This window comes from Emys orbicularis, chromosome 1 (assembly GCF_028017835.1).
Source record: "Emys orbicularis isolate rEmyOrb1 chromosome 1, rEmyOrb1.hap1, whole genome shotgun sequence".
NCBI classification, from domain to species: Eukaryota; Metazoa; Chordata; order Testudines; family Emydidae; genus Emys; species Emys orbicularis.
This window is the reverse complement of record NC_088683.1, coordinates 291285253-291302905: the sequence shown is the minus strand read 5'-3', so window position 1 is coordinate 291302905 and position 17653 is coordinate 291285253.

The window sequence follows — 17653 nt, the reverse complement described above, 5'->3', positions numbered from 1 at the left end:
TATTGTTGCAATGCTTGTCTTTCCCTTCCCTGCTATCATTATCAGATGTGTTTGTCTAATTTAGGCACCAAGGCTGTAAACACATATAAGTAAGTGTAGACACATGGATAGCCTCATTGAATTCAAGGTACCCAGTCATGTAAGACAGAAGTAAAATTACACATATGCTTAGCTCTTTGCGAGATTGGGGTCCTAGACAGTATGCTCTTTGGGGCTCCATAAAGCACCCTGTACATTTATAGTAATCCATAAATATTAAGTAGAAAATAATAATATACTTTTGAAAAAGCAGTCCAAACTATTCCCATCTCCAACAGTGACCCGAAGAACATTGCGAATTAGAGAAAAAAATGCCCTCAACTCATTTTTGGGGGACAGCATTGTGAAGAAGCAACTATAATGACTTTGGACAATAAGACTGTAAATGTTTGAACCTAATCCTTTCATTTGAAAACACATCTCTTGAAAAGTATTATGCTTTCAAAGTGAAGCAGACTTGACCAACTTCCACAGAAGATCATTTTTAAGTGACAGCGACAGATAACTGGGGGATTCAGTATATCCTATAGGACATTAATTGCTGAACATTACACACAGCCATCATGATCTGTGCAGAAAGCAACTGTTAGTGTTAATTATTAGAGAGATTCATTTTTCTAAATTGAGGTGTGCACATTTGGATGTCCAGGAATAGATATATTTTATTAAAGGGACAAGAGAAAATGATTCTTTCTCTCCTTGTTATAGGCTTTCCCTTTTCAATTGAAAAACACACTGACCGATATTTTTATGGTACCTTTAGACGTATTCTTTACTGAGCGTTCCAGGTGCACTTTATAAACTTCACATAAATATTATGTAAGGTAGCTTAATGAAGGAGGGACTATAAGGAAGAATAATATGCACTTTAATAAATCATGCATCCTTGTGCTATTTAAATGTTTCTTCAAGGTTGATTGAAACTTTAACCTCAGTCTCAATAAAGAAGAAAAGCTTCAAATTTTCCAGACCTTGAATTTTTACAACAGTATGTTGAATTATGCAGTGATCAGTCAATTATTCATCTCTCCCAGATCGAGATGGCTGTGCTTTGAAAAGCATGCAAAAATGGGGCTACAGAATGTGATGCTGTGTCAACACATTTCACTCAGGATTGCTTACAAGACAATTTTTTGTTTCAACATTGATTCTAGTTTTCTTGATGTTTGCTTCTAATAAGGTACCTGTTACAAATCAATTTCAGTTTGCATGCTTTAGTTTCTGATTCTGGATGATACACTGCAGAAATGACATTGCTCTGTTTTCCATAGATTTCTACAACTATTTGAGAGATAGAGACCCTTTTGTATTTCAAGGGAATCTTAACACAAAACTCTTTGGGAACAGTAGTTTACAGCTGATGGAACAAGTGCAATCTAAAGAACTAGCTTAACTGAGAATACCAAACATGAAATAACAAAGTAATGAAATTAATTCTAAAACTTATGAAAGCTATATTTTTAACACAAACAAGAGACAGGAAGATCAGGAGAGAAATAAGAAATATTAAAATAATCTGAGCATGATTCCCCCTGCCTTGCACTTTATATAATCATTTACCTCTTTCCAAAGTGGGTATACATCACTAACAAATCAGAGTGGTAGCCTTTTACACCTATTTTGACTTTGTAAGTGACTACACAGCGTACAAGACAGTACCTGATCTTATAAATAAATGGCAGATTCTACAAACTTAACACACTGTCCCGAGTTCACCACAAGGCTGCCGCTCTGAGCCTGTCTATACTTGTATTTATACCATGAGTGGTAGTATTTCAGGCACCCAATAATCTAATTTTCCAACCAATGAGTAGGTTAAAATCCATCATTCAAATGGATCCCTGTTAATAATTTTAAGGAATATTCCAAAGGAAACATACATTGATTATTATTAGCCTGGAGCTCACCCCTTAAAATTTAAATGGATCTGTATTTCCAGTCTTGCCCTCTCACCCTTGTTAACCCATCCAAAGTTCCAGGGTGTTGAAATTCAGATTTTCTGTTCAAATCCATCTTTAATTATTCCATGTAAAACATTAAGGCCCAGAGTCTCCTGCACCAAGATGTGTTCAGTACAGAAGAGCTGGGGGCCATCAGAGACGAAGTGATATTTCTGTTGGCCCCAGCCCATCCGTGTAAAATAGAGTCACTTAGGGGCTGGTCCAATTTACAACATATGGCTGTGGTCCCTGTGGAATGTTATGCTAGTAGTAGTGCCCCAACATGACCAGGGAATTCTCAGGGGGGCAGATTCCAGCACTTTGTGCTCTGTAGTCAAAGTGGCTGGACCAAGAGGGAATGTAGGCCAAATTATACAATTGTCATGGTGTTATTCAAATGAGCCAAGTAAAGCATTTTAAAACATCATTGGCTTGTTATGCATGTAAGGCACAGCCCCAGGTTGGGGACGATGAAGAAGAACACTACCTTAGGAGTGCAAGGCACACCATCCTTTACAAGAGCACAGAATTTGCTCCCAATTTATTTGGTCAACTCTGCTGTTAGATTTGGGGAGACAGACGTTGGTCCACCCACCTTTGTCTTTCTGAGCAGAAAAGAGGCAATCCAAACATGTCTGGGATCTGGGATGAGCATTTTAGTTCCAGGAGCTTGAATACTTGTGGCCTGATTTTCAAAGACTCTCCAGCTCAGAAAAAGAGACAGAGAGAAAATAATGAATATGTGGGTTTGCTTTTTTTTCTTCTTAAGTTAGCTTTTGCCCAGCTATCTAAAACTCTACCATGGCTGGCAAACTTTCTTTTAATACATCCTCATCTGTGAGGTTAGAAAGTGAATGTCATATTGTTTAGGACTAAGAGCAGGAGACAGGGAGTCAGGTGTTCTGGGTTCTGTTCCTGATTCTTCCACTGATTGTCTCTGTAGCCTTGACTGTTAGAAGCGATGATTCAACTACTGTCTCACTTAGTTAACCCAGCTGCAAATTGGGGATAATAATCCTCACTTATCTCTGTAAAGCACTTTGAGATTCTTGGATGGATTTTGCCATAGAAGTCAAAAAATATTATAATTTAAACCAACTCTCCAATCCTTGTGCCAGCTTGACTCAATACATAATTTTGTTATCCTAGTGCTATGGCCTATGAAATTGCTTTATTTTCACAACACTGTATTAAAATACTGTATGAAAGCTCCTAACTGTCTTGTAGTTCTGTGACTACTTATTGGAAGAGCATACTTATGGAAAAGAGTCCATTCAAAATGGGACAGTGTGTTTCTGCATTTGTTTATATGTAATGATCAACATAAAGAACTTATCTACTTGAACACTAGTAAAAATCTTGACTTTCTTCTTCAAATGCCCCTGAAAGCCCACTTTTTTCTGCTTTGCTTTCCTCCACTGACTTCCACTCATGTACTACCTACTCCTTCCCTCTTTCCCTAACTCAGTCTCTGCTTTAAAATATCAGTAACTGAAGATTCACTTGCAATGAAATATGACTCACATTATCTTTAATTATTTTACTTTTAGGCCCTCGCTGCTCTATCCACTTTCTGATCTGTTATCTTTATTATCTATGTTTATTTAATTTAGGCCCTAATCTTGCAAACACTTTCGAAGTAGTGTAAAGTTAAGAACTTGAGTCATTCCAATGAAGTCAGTGGAACTACTCACATGCTCAAAGTTAAGTAAGAACAAAAAGACTAGATTCTCAGGTAATGTAAATTGTCATAGCTACAATGAAGTCAATTTATGTCACCTGAGGATTGGGACTTTAGATTGTAAATTCTAGATAGTTATGCATAGATCATGTCTTTTTCTAATCACTTTAAGGTACTTTGCAAATTATGGCACTATAGATATGATATTTAATAATCACAGTAACACTTAAAATTGCCTACCAACTCAGTCACTGTTTATTTGAGATTTCTTTTTCAAAGCAGAACAAACTAAAGTGATTGGGGGATGAAATCTCTAACTGCCATTCAATAAACGTAAGCATCAAAACAACTATCTAAGCTAAGAGATCTCCAGAACATTTCTACCTACTTCGAATAGGAGCTTCAGTTTTAGAAATCCTTTCTGTATGTCGAAGTCCCATTAAGATATTAAGCAGTAAGCTTCTTGTCGGTGACCCGCTGCTTCAGTTTCTGTCACCGCTTAGCTCATCCACCAGGATTTGGTTTCCTTTTGGGGTCACATGAACTGTACTACTCTAGTACTTTGTTTAACAGGCCCTTGTGCTGTCTAATGGACTAAGAGAATTATAATTATTGTTGGGTGCATAGGAGAGTAAGCTGCATGACACACACTGTTAGTTTGATACCCTCTCTGATGACAGTTTATGGTTCAACAGCTTGGTTAAACAGCACATCAGCAGCAGTGATGGGTGATCAATCTCATTCCCTATAGAATTGCTCCCCAAAGTGTCATTACTGAGAAATAAATCCAGGAAAGGCCATCAGTGGGAATCACAGGGCCTTTTGTTTAAGTCCAGAGATGTAAGAAAGAAAGAATAGTTTTCTATTAGAGCTATACAGGAACTTTAATTACAAAAAAAATTATTACATAACTTCCTACTGTAGGTATAACTGTTATAAATTTCCTGTAAAACAAAATGCATGCACTTCAAATTGTATAACATTGCTGGAAATTGCTACAACTGAAACTCTCAAAGAACAACTTCATTTCTTTCTACTACAGATTATCCCAATATAAAATTATGCTTCTCATGGTCCTTAATCAATTAAAACAGTTCCACTTTCTTTTGTATTCCATGCATGCTAATTCAGGGCAAGATTCAGCTCACTTTAGTCATTGAGTAGTCCCTTATTCCATAAGTAGCTCAACTGAAATCAATGGCACTAATAAGATATTACTCAACCTGAGTAAGGATGACAGAATCAGGCCTTCAGTCCAGAATATTTATGTGCAGTGTTTGCACTATTAACATTGGTGCCCCAAATTAGCATAATCTAAAAACGACTTCTGCATTTTCACACTGAGTGCCATTGGACGTACAGTAAAGTTGGAAAAGTCTAGTTCTTCCAATCCAAGTCAAAATGCATAAGATATTAAGCAGATAAGTGGGAAATTTAATCTAAGCAATTCAGCCTGACCAATGCACTTTGTCTTCGTGATTGCAGTGATTTTAGTGGTCATTTGGGTTATGAGGAAGAGTATCTCCTGATGTTTAAATCAAAGTCAATATAAAATCCTCTTTACTCAGACCGACCATGTTCTGAAGCATATTCTGCTGACCCTTTGAATAAATAACAGACAATATGCAATGAGATAAGTACTTTCCAACCACAACTGCCTCTTAAATATCTAGACAGTTCTCTGAACTCATTAGATTCCTCCATAAATACACAGGGGACTGTGTTGAAGCCCGTGACCAGAGTTACACAGTATTGTAACTAAACATGTTGTCCCTTTTGCATGCTCTGCTTTCATCTAGAAGGTCTTTCAATACTTCTAGCAAGCACTAGCCAACAATTCCTTTTAAGCATTCTGAGACTTTAAGAGTGTTTACAGTTCACATAGAAGCATGTCATGTGGGCCTTGGAGGAGCATTCACGCAGAAAGATGCTCAGAGAAATGACAGGATATTAGCATATGGAAACAGAACACTGCACACACCAGAAAGGAACTTCCTGACTTTAAAAAAGGACTGTCTTGTGGTATTTTGTGCTCTGAATACATCTCTGGATGTAATGTATTTTCAAATCTTCACTTGTTATTGTGCACTGAAATGGCTGAAAAATAGGAGATCTTGCATGGCAGACTTTGATTACACAGAAATGTATTTTCATGAAGGAAAAAAAGCAGAACTACAAAGTCATATATAAAACATACTGTCAAGAAAACCTCTTTAAATCTTCCTCTTTTAAATAGATTGTCTACCTCAACAATTAAGCTCCAATTATTTGAACAGCTAATAAGCAAGTGATGGAGCTTTGAATATGAGGTTTCTTTACTTTCTACAGGGCATAATTACCAATTTTGAGTTTTGACTAGATTAAGAAAAGATGACATTTTCCATTGCTCATTTTGAGAACCGTATAATACAGCAATTTTTAAAAAAAGCCAGCATATTCATAGGAGGAAGTTGAAAGTGTTTTGAACTTAACTAACATTAAAATCATATATTTTCTTGATCATTTGGAGCATCTAGGATTATTGCAACATCACATCAAATAGTTGGTTGATTTGGGTTCCATAAGGATGGCCTTATCAGTCATAGGTGATACAAATATTCTATGCCACTCGGTTATGAAGCAGAACCAAATAGTAGCCATTAGTGAAATATATCCTAGTGAATATTCTAGTGAAGGACGAAATTGCCATCTTGACAAACACCAACAAGAAGAAATTGTATATTGTAGTGCCTCCAGATCATTGGCTAATTAAAAAAAAACTCTTTGAAGATAAATCTGCTATGTAACAACAAGCTCATACCTAGTGATCATCCTTTAAAAGTCAGCATCTGCCAACAGTTGCCGCACAGTGGTACAGTATCTGAGGTACCAATATAAGTACCTCTGTATAATAATGGTAAGTAAATGTTATTGGCTTAATGGCAATCAGTGATGTAGAGAAGTGTGCAATATGGCAGTGTCACCACTTAGGGGTTCATACAAACATTTCCTTTGGTATCCATCTAGTTTTGCTTTGAGTTGTGAGGTAGAATGATCCCAAACCTCAATAAGAAAATGTATTTCCAAAAAAATGCATTTCTCCTCGATTTGTTTTAAAAATTGGTCTTATTAATTATTGTTATTATTATTATTATTATTACAGTGCTTATTGTCCTCGGTGTAAGTGAAATTTTTATGATGAGTTTTTGTTTCCCTGAAACCAGCACCTTATGATGAACAAGATGCAGTGTTGTTCCCAGAGCTGGTCCGCTTCTGACAAGGTAGCAGATTATAAAGCAGAACATAGATCAGATTCACAAGAGTAAACACAACCACTGCAGGGCAACCTCAATAGGAAATTACAGGATAGAAAGCAATACTATGATCATGAATGGATACAAGTGATTTTTAAATGTTCATGACCTGGTGAAAAATACCTTCTCTCTCAGACACAAATGCAGCAGAGAGCATTACTGCAAAATTAGCACCAATCTTCACTGGACCATTCAGTGTCACCAAGTATTCATCAGATGTGAATTACACTCTGTACAAATTGCCTGAAGGAACAGATACAGGGATTTTCATGTTCTAAACGTGCATTCCTATTAGTATCAAAACAGTCCATTGGAGAATACCTCAATCCCTGAAGACTTGCAGTGAAGAAAAATGTTACAATACTCAACCATTATTCCAAAGCACTGTCTTCAAGAAAGAAAGATAATATACTGTAGGCTTGACTCACTATTCCCTTACACTCCATTATAATTGCCCTTATGATGAGCCACACCTCATTATGCTAACAGCCAAATTGCTTGGCTCCCAAGAGTAGACTTACAGTCAGGGTGGATTGTACTTATACTCAAAACAACCAAAAATAATCAGGATGAGTCACTCAGTTTGACAATGTGTGACCACTTTTGCATAACTAATGTGGTTCTGACAGAAAAAGAAATGCTCCAGATTAAGAAAAAAGAATTAATCTTCCTAATATTGATTGGGTGTGGAGACGCAAATGATGTGTCGGCATTTTTATAAAACCTAAATACATGTTATAAAAATATATGTTTTCTGGAGAAAAAGTTTCTTTTCTTGGATAATCAAAGGGATCTCAAAACCTTGGATGTTATAATGTATACATTACTGTTAGAATATAGATATTCAGGCCTGCCTGTAAAGGCCTATACTTTAAGAATTTAGGTGTATTTTTATCACTTAGCTAGTTATAGGGGTATAAAAACAAAGAATCAAAATCACAGTCCGCCTGTGTATGGGCCTTCTCTAGCTAGGATAGTCTGAGGCCTTGTTCTTAGGCTAAGGGCTTGGGCTAAGCATTGGGGCAGCCATAAGCTGGGAAGCGTAAGGTCACATCCTCACATCCCAAACCAGTCACATTGAAATAAGGTGCTATTGGGCTGTTAGGAAGATGATCCTGTCCTGATAGTGCCCATCACCACCAGATAAAGAAACAGATCTTAAAATGGTTAAAGAAAACTTAGTTTGATAGCATCCTGTCTGGCAAGAAATCACTTATCAATGGTTGTGGTTGTGAAACCCTCATTTCTGTGTGTTTTATCTTTATGGCCCACACTTTTCTATTGTTAATCTGTCTGTTTCTCTAATTGTTTCTGTCTGCTGTATAATTAATTTTGCTAGGTATAAATTAATTAGGATAATGGGATATAAGGATCTGCCAGCCTGTTTATCACTCAGGGTGATAATTTGTTAATTTATATCCTACCTATGTAGTGTGTTAAGATCAGTTTGTGGTTTTTGTTTATTTACTAAGGTAATCTGCTTTGATCTGTTTGCTATCACTTGCAGTTAATAAACCTGTTTTTGTTCTCTCTAAAACCAGTTTGTGGAATTCATAACTGGGGGGGGGGGGCAGAAAGCTGTGCATATCTTCCTCCATATTGAGGGAGGGGGTGGATTTCATGAGCTTACGCTCTGTGCAGCGCAAGACTATGCAATATTGGGTTTACACTCCAGAGGGAGTATGCAATTGAGTGCTGGGCAACTCGCTAGCTGAAGCCATCCTATGCAGTGCTGATTGCAATTTCTATGTCTTTCTGCAGCTGGGTGTGTTCCTACCTGTGTGTGTTCTGGAGAAGGCTTGAGGACCTGGCTCAGCAAGACAGTGTAAGGGAGCCCAGGCTGGTGGGACAGACGGGCTCAGTAGTACGCGAGCACATCAGGTGGCACCCCAGGAGGGGGGTGGGGGCTAACGCGTCACAGGCCCAACTTCTGTTGGTGAGAGAGAGACAACTAGATATCGCAATGGCCTTGCTTTCCTTGAGTGCTTCTTTAGCACATAGATCCTCCCACTGACTATTTGATAAACCTCCTGCTTCCGATATACTTTAAAAATTGCTGTTAGTTTTTGCATTTTACATTATCATTCAACCACTTTTTATGGCTGAAATTTTCAAAGGAGCCCAGATGAGTTGTGCATCCAAATCTCTGACTTTCAATGGAAGTTGGACAACTTGTCCCCATTTATGGCTTTGCGAATCTTCCCCCGTGTATATAAACTAACAATTAGACATAAATTATTTGCCCCAATCCCCTGCACAATTATTTATTGTGATTATTACACTTGATATTGACTGAAAAGAAGCAAGACTAGTGAAACTCCACTGATATGAATATGTGAAATGCAAGCTTGAATTTAAAGACGGACATATGGGTAGCAACACTATATGTGATGACAAGGAGCAAGATCAATACAAGAACAAATTTGCTTTTTATCTTAACTAATTGTACTTTTATAAGATGGCATAAGTTACTGTTTATTTATAAACAGCAGAAAAACACCTACTGTATTGATTCACAGCAGTGATTGATTGACATGGTATGAGTGTAGTGTAATTACCGTATCCATGAAATGATTTAAAATGTACTGAAAGAAAATTAATGCAGTACGAGGGTTATGATTCTAGTAAGTAGCCAGTTTAATGACAAAATATGCGTGGTGCTCTGTGCCTTAGCGTTTGGGGGTTCAGTTTGCTTGTTAAAAGATGCATGCATTACGCAGCAAATTTTCATTATTTACCAATAAAAGTCTCACTAATAAAGGACTGAATGTTGCCTGTTCTGACTCACAAACCAATGTAATTTTGGGTAGGAAATAGGGGAATTCCACAATGGAAGACAAAGAAGAAAACATTTCTCTGGAAGGCTCTTTTATTTGTTTAAATGGCAGTTTGAACTGCTCAGTGGTTTAGAATATTCTCAGCAGTCCTAGCTAGATAGATTAGAAGTCAGAGTTCAGGTCAGGTGATGTTTATCATATATCTCCTCCATACATATGGCACATATAAAAGATGAGCTAGAGCAAGAGACTGGGCCAGATCATAGGAGTTATGTCTGTTTACATCAGCTGAGGATCTAGCCCAGAAATGCAGAATTACTGTTTATTGTGTAAGTGTACCCAGTCTGTTTTAAAAATGCCTTTTGTTTTCTCTCTTTAAGTGTTATGTGCAGAAATCTAAAACTACCAGTAAAACAATACCTGAATACACAATAGATATTCAGTTGCAGTCACATCTGCACCTGTTCACATCCTATGGCTTATTGGCAATGTTCCTTCTTAGGGATCTCATCCAAAGCTTATTGAAATCAACAGCAGTCCCTCAAATGACTTCAGTAAGCACTGGATCAGGTCTTTTACCTGAAAGAGAAGGAGATGCCTATGTTTAGCTCTAGCCTTGTAATTTTGTTCCTCTTCTATATTTGTTACATTTGCCCGTCTCCTTAAACAACTGTTATATGTTTATCTAACTATGAATTATTTCACTAGCGTTCACTATATAGAAAATTTCAATTTGAGCATTTTCATGGGTAATCCCATGAGCAGTGTAGGACAAGCCTGGAGTAAAGGACAGACTCAGCACCCAATAGCCAGTGATAGGAGGCTCTAGGGCCTGATCTAAAGCCAAATGACTTGAACAGGAGTTCTTTGCATTGAGTTCAGTGGGCTCTTGATGAAGACGTAGTCAGCTAAGTGGCTGCACTAGGATTCAAGTTACATAACTGTGCTGGTAAAGGGAAACTGGCAGAAGACTAAATGCTGTTTTATGGGTATGCTGGGAGCTTCTTCTTCACCAAGTGCACCTTCAGAATAGCCAGGCAGAATGCTGCCGTAGTGCTCAATTAGGGCTTGCTTAACATGCCCAGTAACACTTCACAGCTCAAAGGGACCTGACCAAGCACTATATTTGCTTCCAGTTGCAGACTTCTAACCCATGTTAACCTTAGAACTGGGTACCAGTCACAGGCGATGCACACTGCTCTTATCTGCCACAGCACAAGGAGTTTTACTGAGTTCACTGCACAGAGGCCCCTCTCTTGCTAAGCCATCCTACTCTGTGCAGGCAGAATCAGAATCACAGGATTTGAAGGGACACCAAGGGTCATCTAGTCTAAGCCCCTGCCAACTCAGTGAGCTTCTCACTACAGCTCAGTTCCCCCACTTAATGTGGCCCTGAGAGGAAAAACCAAAATTTAGCCCAAAGTTTGTTGTGTCTGGAATCTGGAATTCAAAGTGAGGGCATCATTCTCAGTGCAAGTTCAACTTTTAGTCAGGTTCGTAAAAAAGAATGGGGGGAAATGAAAATGAAGTTTTGAAGGCAGCAGAAGGGTGGATACACGTTTTGAATGAGGCTGATTGAATTGTTACTACCTTTACTATTAGATGTTCTTTCATTTTTGTAGAGCTCATCCCAAAATCTACAGAGCCATCCAAAGGTGAATTTTCACACTTGGATGATTAAAGCTGAACACCTAATATAACCTGATTTTCTGAGATGTTGGCGCCAATCGGAGTTGTGGGTGATGTGAAAAATCAGGAAAATTATACAGACACTTGAATATGTATTTAAGTGCCCACCTTTTGTTCCCAAGTTTGAGGACTCGGGACCTCAAACCAAGAGAGTGACTGAGTGGGGAACTGCAGCCTGCTGTAGTGGAGATGTGTTGATATTGATACTGAGCCAGAATTTAAGTTCTGGTTCCAGTGAAGTATCAGGGAGTTTTGCCATTGGCTTCAGTGGGGCAGGACTTCACTCCTGATATGTAAAGAGCTAAGAGGGCAATATTTGTGGGTGGAAGGGAAGAGGCAATAGGGTTTACTAAATGTGTCCTGTGTGTAAAATTGAAACAGGAAAATACAGTTTTGTATATTATCTTTAACACTACACCACATGTAAAGGAAAAACTGCTAAATGCAGGCATTAACATTCACATTGGAAGTGATTGCAACAGTTCAGGAAAAGCATTCCTTTAAAGTGTGACCATGGTAATAAAAGTGACTGTGTCAACATAGCATTTTTCCCCAACAGATCTGCTTCCTCTCTCTCTCTCTCTCTCTCTCATGGTCATATCAAAATAAGTTTTTATTAGTTTTTACTCATAGTACCACTGCAGAGCCAATACACGAGAGTGAGCTGGAGTCATTTCTATATCATTCAACAGCATCAACATTAAGTAAATTCTAATTTCAGAATCTTTAATACAGTGCTCTAGAAAGAACCCAAATTGACTTTCAGATCCCAGGTTGACTTGGCAAGGATTACTGTTAGAAATAACCTTCTTTTTACTTGTTAACTGAACAAATTTGATAGAAACCTCACAGAGGTACAATGAACATGAATTGAGTCATTTTTAGAGTCATTTAGAGTCATTTTTCAGAGTAGAACCACGAGTTTGGAGAAACAGAGTTCACATTATTATTCTTATTTATGATGGAGCACCCACAAGTGTGCTAAGGAGTTCACAGAAAACATGTGAGAGAATTTCCTGCCCTAGTTAATACATAAGGCTGCAGAGCCATGAGCTCGAAGAAGTCATTATGCTAGCAACATGCTAACCAGGAAGTAGCAAGATGCCAATGAGTCAAAGTGCAGCCCTCCTACAACTTCTCCACAAACATATTCCTTTCTAACTCTCCACCACACTCAATTATTTTAACAATCGCCAGAAGTGTTCATTCACATCAAGCCATATTATTTACTTCCTATTATGAATGTGACATTACATGACTGTTTTACAAATACAGAGAAACAGATTACTTTCCAAAGTGTAAGCATTGCCACATTACTCTATGAATAGAAATGAGCATTGATACTAGATTGCCAAGGATTTACAGCAGATATTCTAAATGTTATGGACAAAGTTTCATTTTTGATAATATACTGGAGAAAGCTAAAATGCATCAAAAATACTCCACTGACTGAATTTATCATTCATATTGTCAGCCCATCATGTTTAGTCGAACAATTCATAGACTAATTATGTGCAAAATTAATGAATCATATGGCTAAATATTTTCTAGTGACTTTATGACTGATAGATATAATCAATAATATACCTGAACAGAGTTAATCTCGAAGGCCATGTCTACACTACCACTTATGTCGGCAAAACTTATGTCTTTCAGGGGTGTGAAAAAGACACCCCTTGAGTGACGTAAGTTTCTCCAGCATATGTAGAAGCATGCACAGTGCTATGTCGGTGGGAGAGCTTCTCCTGTCGCCACAGCTACCGCCGTTAGTGCAGGTGGTTTAATTATGTCGACGGGAGTGCTCTCTCCCGATGGCATAGAAATCTTACTGCGGCCCAGCTGCATCAGTACAGCTGTGCCGCTGTAAGGTGTCTAGTGTATACGTAGCCTAAGTGTTACTGTTAATACCCTAACCCTCTTGGTAACTTCAAACCAAAGAAACAGCAATGAAATAAAAGGTCTATAAACTCAGAAGTAGATAAATAGGGCCTGATTCTCGGCTCACAGTGTAAACCAGGAATTACTATATTTAAGTTAATGGAACAGTATCAGAGCCCATAGGATTTAGAGCAACGCCATTATCACAGTTACACCATCACATAGGGGCATGGATTCATATTATCAAGGGTCCTTGTACCCCCATGTTACCTGTGCATCCAGAAGTGGATCTAATCTACTCTATTCCATGCACTGAGCTATAATGTCCAGAGTCCATACCTTATAGACAAAGCCTGATATTGATAGTTCTCTTGGATACAAGGGTGCGTATAAACATATAGTATATAAAGTATCATCTCTGGAGTAGAACATTTGCATACAGTACTCCATCACAGATCCAAGATGATCAGGCCCAAATTAACCAATGTGCACTCGGTGCCCTTGCACAGGGCCCCCATCTCGTGCGGACAGGGACCCTGACCACCAGGAAAAAGAAAAAAACAACCGAGTAGTACAGTGAATCCATCCTCCAGGTCTTTATGTCAATTCAATCAAATTCGGACCAGCCACCCCTCTGTCATGATGGAGGAGTGGCCAAGCCAAACCTCAGTGGCTCTGAGGTCACAAGACCAGTTACTTGGGTTTGGCCTGGCTGCCCCTCCATCATGGTGGATGGGTGGCCAAGCCAGCCCCAAGCAGCACAGGGCTATGTGAATGCAGGTTAGGCAATGGAAGACAGTGGGGATGGGAGGAAGGGTCCAGAAGGAGTTGCTGATTAGGTAGAGAAGGGGGGCACAAGTGAATGGCCAGTAAGGTCCCAGGGATGGTGGATAAGGGACTGTGGTGAGTTGTTGGTGGGCTGTGGGGAATATTGTAGGGCTGTGGGGTAAGGGGTTGGGGCAAATGGGGGCTGGGGGCAGGGATGTTGTGGGCTTTGCCCTGTGGAGCTGAGGTGAGAAGGATGTATGCTGGGGTTTCTGAGATGTGTATGCGGGCTGTCAGGATAAGTGGGAGATGGTGGAGGGTTGTTGAGGTATATGTAGGTGGAAGGAGCATGTGGAGGTCTATGTGATGGGATGGAGTATCTGTGGGATGGGGTAGGAGGGACATTGGTAGGTCTATGTGGGGGGTGGGATATGGAGAAAGGTGTGGGTGGAGCAATGCCCATAGTACACGGGGTCTCAATTTTTTTTAAATCTGGGCCTGCAGATGATGTATAGTATGATTCTCTCCCTGAAGGCACTCCAATGACCCCCCGAAGTGCTGCTGCAGCTGTAAAAGTGAAAGAACAACAAAGACAAGACAAGAAAAGCCAAAGTAAAAACAAACAAAGCCTATGAATTGCAAGATTACTTGTAACCTTCACATTGCATGGTGCAAATGCCCTAAACTTTCCAAACAGCCTTAGCACCTAACTAGATGAGAAACAACAGTAGTATATAGGCAGAGATGGGTAAAATTACAAAAAAAAAAAAAATGTTGATGTTGATGTTTCAACCAGCTCTCTATGTATTTTTCCGGAAGTATGCAAAGGAACTGAAATAAAAAAATAACAGATGCTGTTTTTTCCCTCATCCTCATGTTTTGCCTTTTACACAACAAAGGTAACATGAAGAAACCACATGAGCAAAGCTGGGTGCCAAATAACCTTGTTCACCAAATATACTATACAAACATGCTAGGCCTATCTCTATAGACATGGCTGCTCTGGCTGGTTCCAGGCAGCTTCTAAAACTTAGTACACGATGAGCACTGCTAGAGGGCTCACCAACTTTTAAAAAGGATATTACCATAACTAGATTCTGTGAAACCTGTATATGGAACATTTGTAGGAATATAATATGACATTCTCCACCACCTATATCCAAACACACTGGATTGGATAAAACAAAACAAAAAAACACGTTTACTAACTACAGATAGATAGATTTTAAGTGATTACAAGTGATAAGGCATAAAAGTCAGCATTGATTACAAAAGAAATAAACAGATAAAAATGCAAGCTAATTCCTCAATGAATTTAAAAGCAAAATGTATCTCTCCCCATAAGATGCAATAGTTCACAGGCTAGATTTCCTTTTCAGCCAGGTACCCCCCCCTCAGTTCAGTGTCTTTCAGGTGCTCACTGATGTCATGAGCAGAGAGATGGGAGGTGGTGAGGTGAAGTCAAGTGTTTTCCTCCCCGCTTTATAACTCAGTTTCTTGTGCTAGAAACATACTTGCTGTGTCATGGTGACACGCAGTCTCTGCGGACATGAGGTTTGAATCATTCCTGCAATGCAATGTAAATGTCTTGTTTATACCTTCCCCTCTGCTGGTGAATGGACAGTTAAGTAGGTAATGGCCCCTTAACACCTTGCTGGTAAGCTAGTGTGTCTTTGTTTCTGATAAATTGGTTTGTGGGCATTACCCGGAACTACACCACATTTCAGTAACAATCATATAGCAAAATCTCATAATTCTACATGCAGTGTTATTGCACACATTTCAACAGGATAATAGTATTCAGCAGATTATGAGTTTTCAAATGATGCCTCACAGGGCATACGTTGTACAAAATATATAACCATATAAAGCATGGAGTACAGTTTGTCACATATAGGCCTAAGTTGAACCTAGGAGAACTGTGGTTTTAAATAGAATTTGCATGTTAGCATGAGTGATAGGCCCAAAGCAAGTGACCACAAAGAATGAGATCATGAGAAAGAAGAGTAGATTGTATTAAACTTGTAGTGACCCTTAAAATACCAGTATTATCTTGTTTAAGGTTTGGATTGAGGTAATAGAAATAAAGAAAGCATGGTTTCTTGGGCACCGAGTGTGGTAAATACTTAGTTATATAAGCCTGTTTAAAAAGCAATACTTAATTTAGTACTTAGGAAGAAATATGGCAAATGGAATTAAAAGAAATCTTGAAAAGAGGGATCCAGCCATTAATCTTGTCTTGACTGGGCCAGAGTCTAGGTTTCAGCCTCAATTGCCTCAAGCTAAGGTCCAATAACCAGCAATGACATCACCTGTGTATTATAATGTATAAAAGGCAAGATTTTTAGGGGTTTCTTTGTCAGAGCTTTTTCTCACCCTCTGGAATCACGCCATGATGGGAAGGTATCTCCCAAGCCTGATCCTGTTGTGAGTATTTGGCCAATGCTCATAATTTTATTGTTGCCAGGACATAGAGCATAAGTATTTACCGTATATGCCTGTATTTGTATTTTGGATGTAACTAACACCAAATGGCTTTTGGAGTAATAAAGGAATGCTTGTGTTGAAATTGAGTTGTAGTGACATTATTAGGAAAATTAGGCAAATTATTTCCAACATCATTGATCTATTACACCTGTTTTACATGGAAATTGTATAACTAAGTAGAGAATCAGGCTCAATAAGTCTAGTGAAATTCACAGTAAGCCCTGAAGAGGCATAAATGTAAAGATAGGAAACCTCATGCAATGTCTATGATGGGGGCTCTAAGGCACTACGATAATACAAATAAATAAATAATAATGATAATGAAGAAAATGTTCCATATCCATCTGACCATCCCCAAGAGCTCTCAGCTGTGCTGCATTGTACCATGCATTCTTCACTGGAGCTTGTTCAGGTTTCCTGTCCTGCTGCATCACCTTCTCGGTTCCAAAGGACAGGGGGCTGCCGGCTGACTCCTCAGGGAGGAGTACGAACGGGCTCACTGTCACCATTTCTCAGCTCAGTGCTCTCCTCTCCCCCTCCATCCAGGCAGCAAACTACGGACTGGGAGAAAAGCTGCCCAGGAGCAGATACTGGATTTCAGGTAGGGGGTTGAGGAAGGAGGTCCTGGCCCAACACATTATTCCAAGGAGAGAAACGCTCGAGCGGGAGCAGATTTGTCTCTGAGTTCTTTCTGCTCCCTTCATTTCCCCTCTCACTTTTGTGAGTAATGTGCCAGCCCAGAAGGCCTGCTCAACCCCTCTGTGCCCCACCCCTACTTGAAATCTACTGTCAGCTTCAGGGAAGCTCCCATCATTCCTTCCCAGCCCTCCCTTGTCTCCCAGGAGCAGAAGAGCTGCTGCAGCAGCAGAAAGACCATCTCCACCAGCAGGCAGTCAGCCGCTTCCTGAAGAACTTCATGCTGCAGCAGGAGGAATAACAGCTGGAAGTCCCTAGCCCTACTATGTGGGGCAGAGGAGTGGAGGCAGCAGCAGCCCTAAGACAGGGGGATGGGAGGCAGACCATATTCACTGAGGATTGCTTAAATGTGTGTGAGGGCAGCCAGTACTAACTGAGATGGGGGTGGGGGGGACAGGGTATGCATTA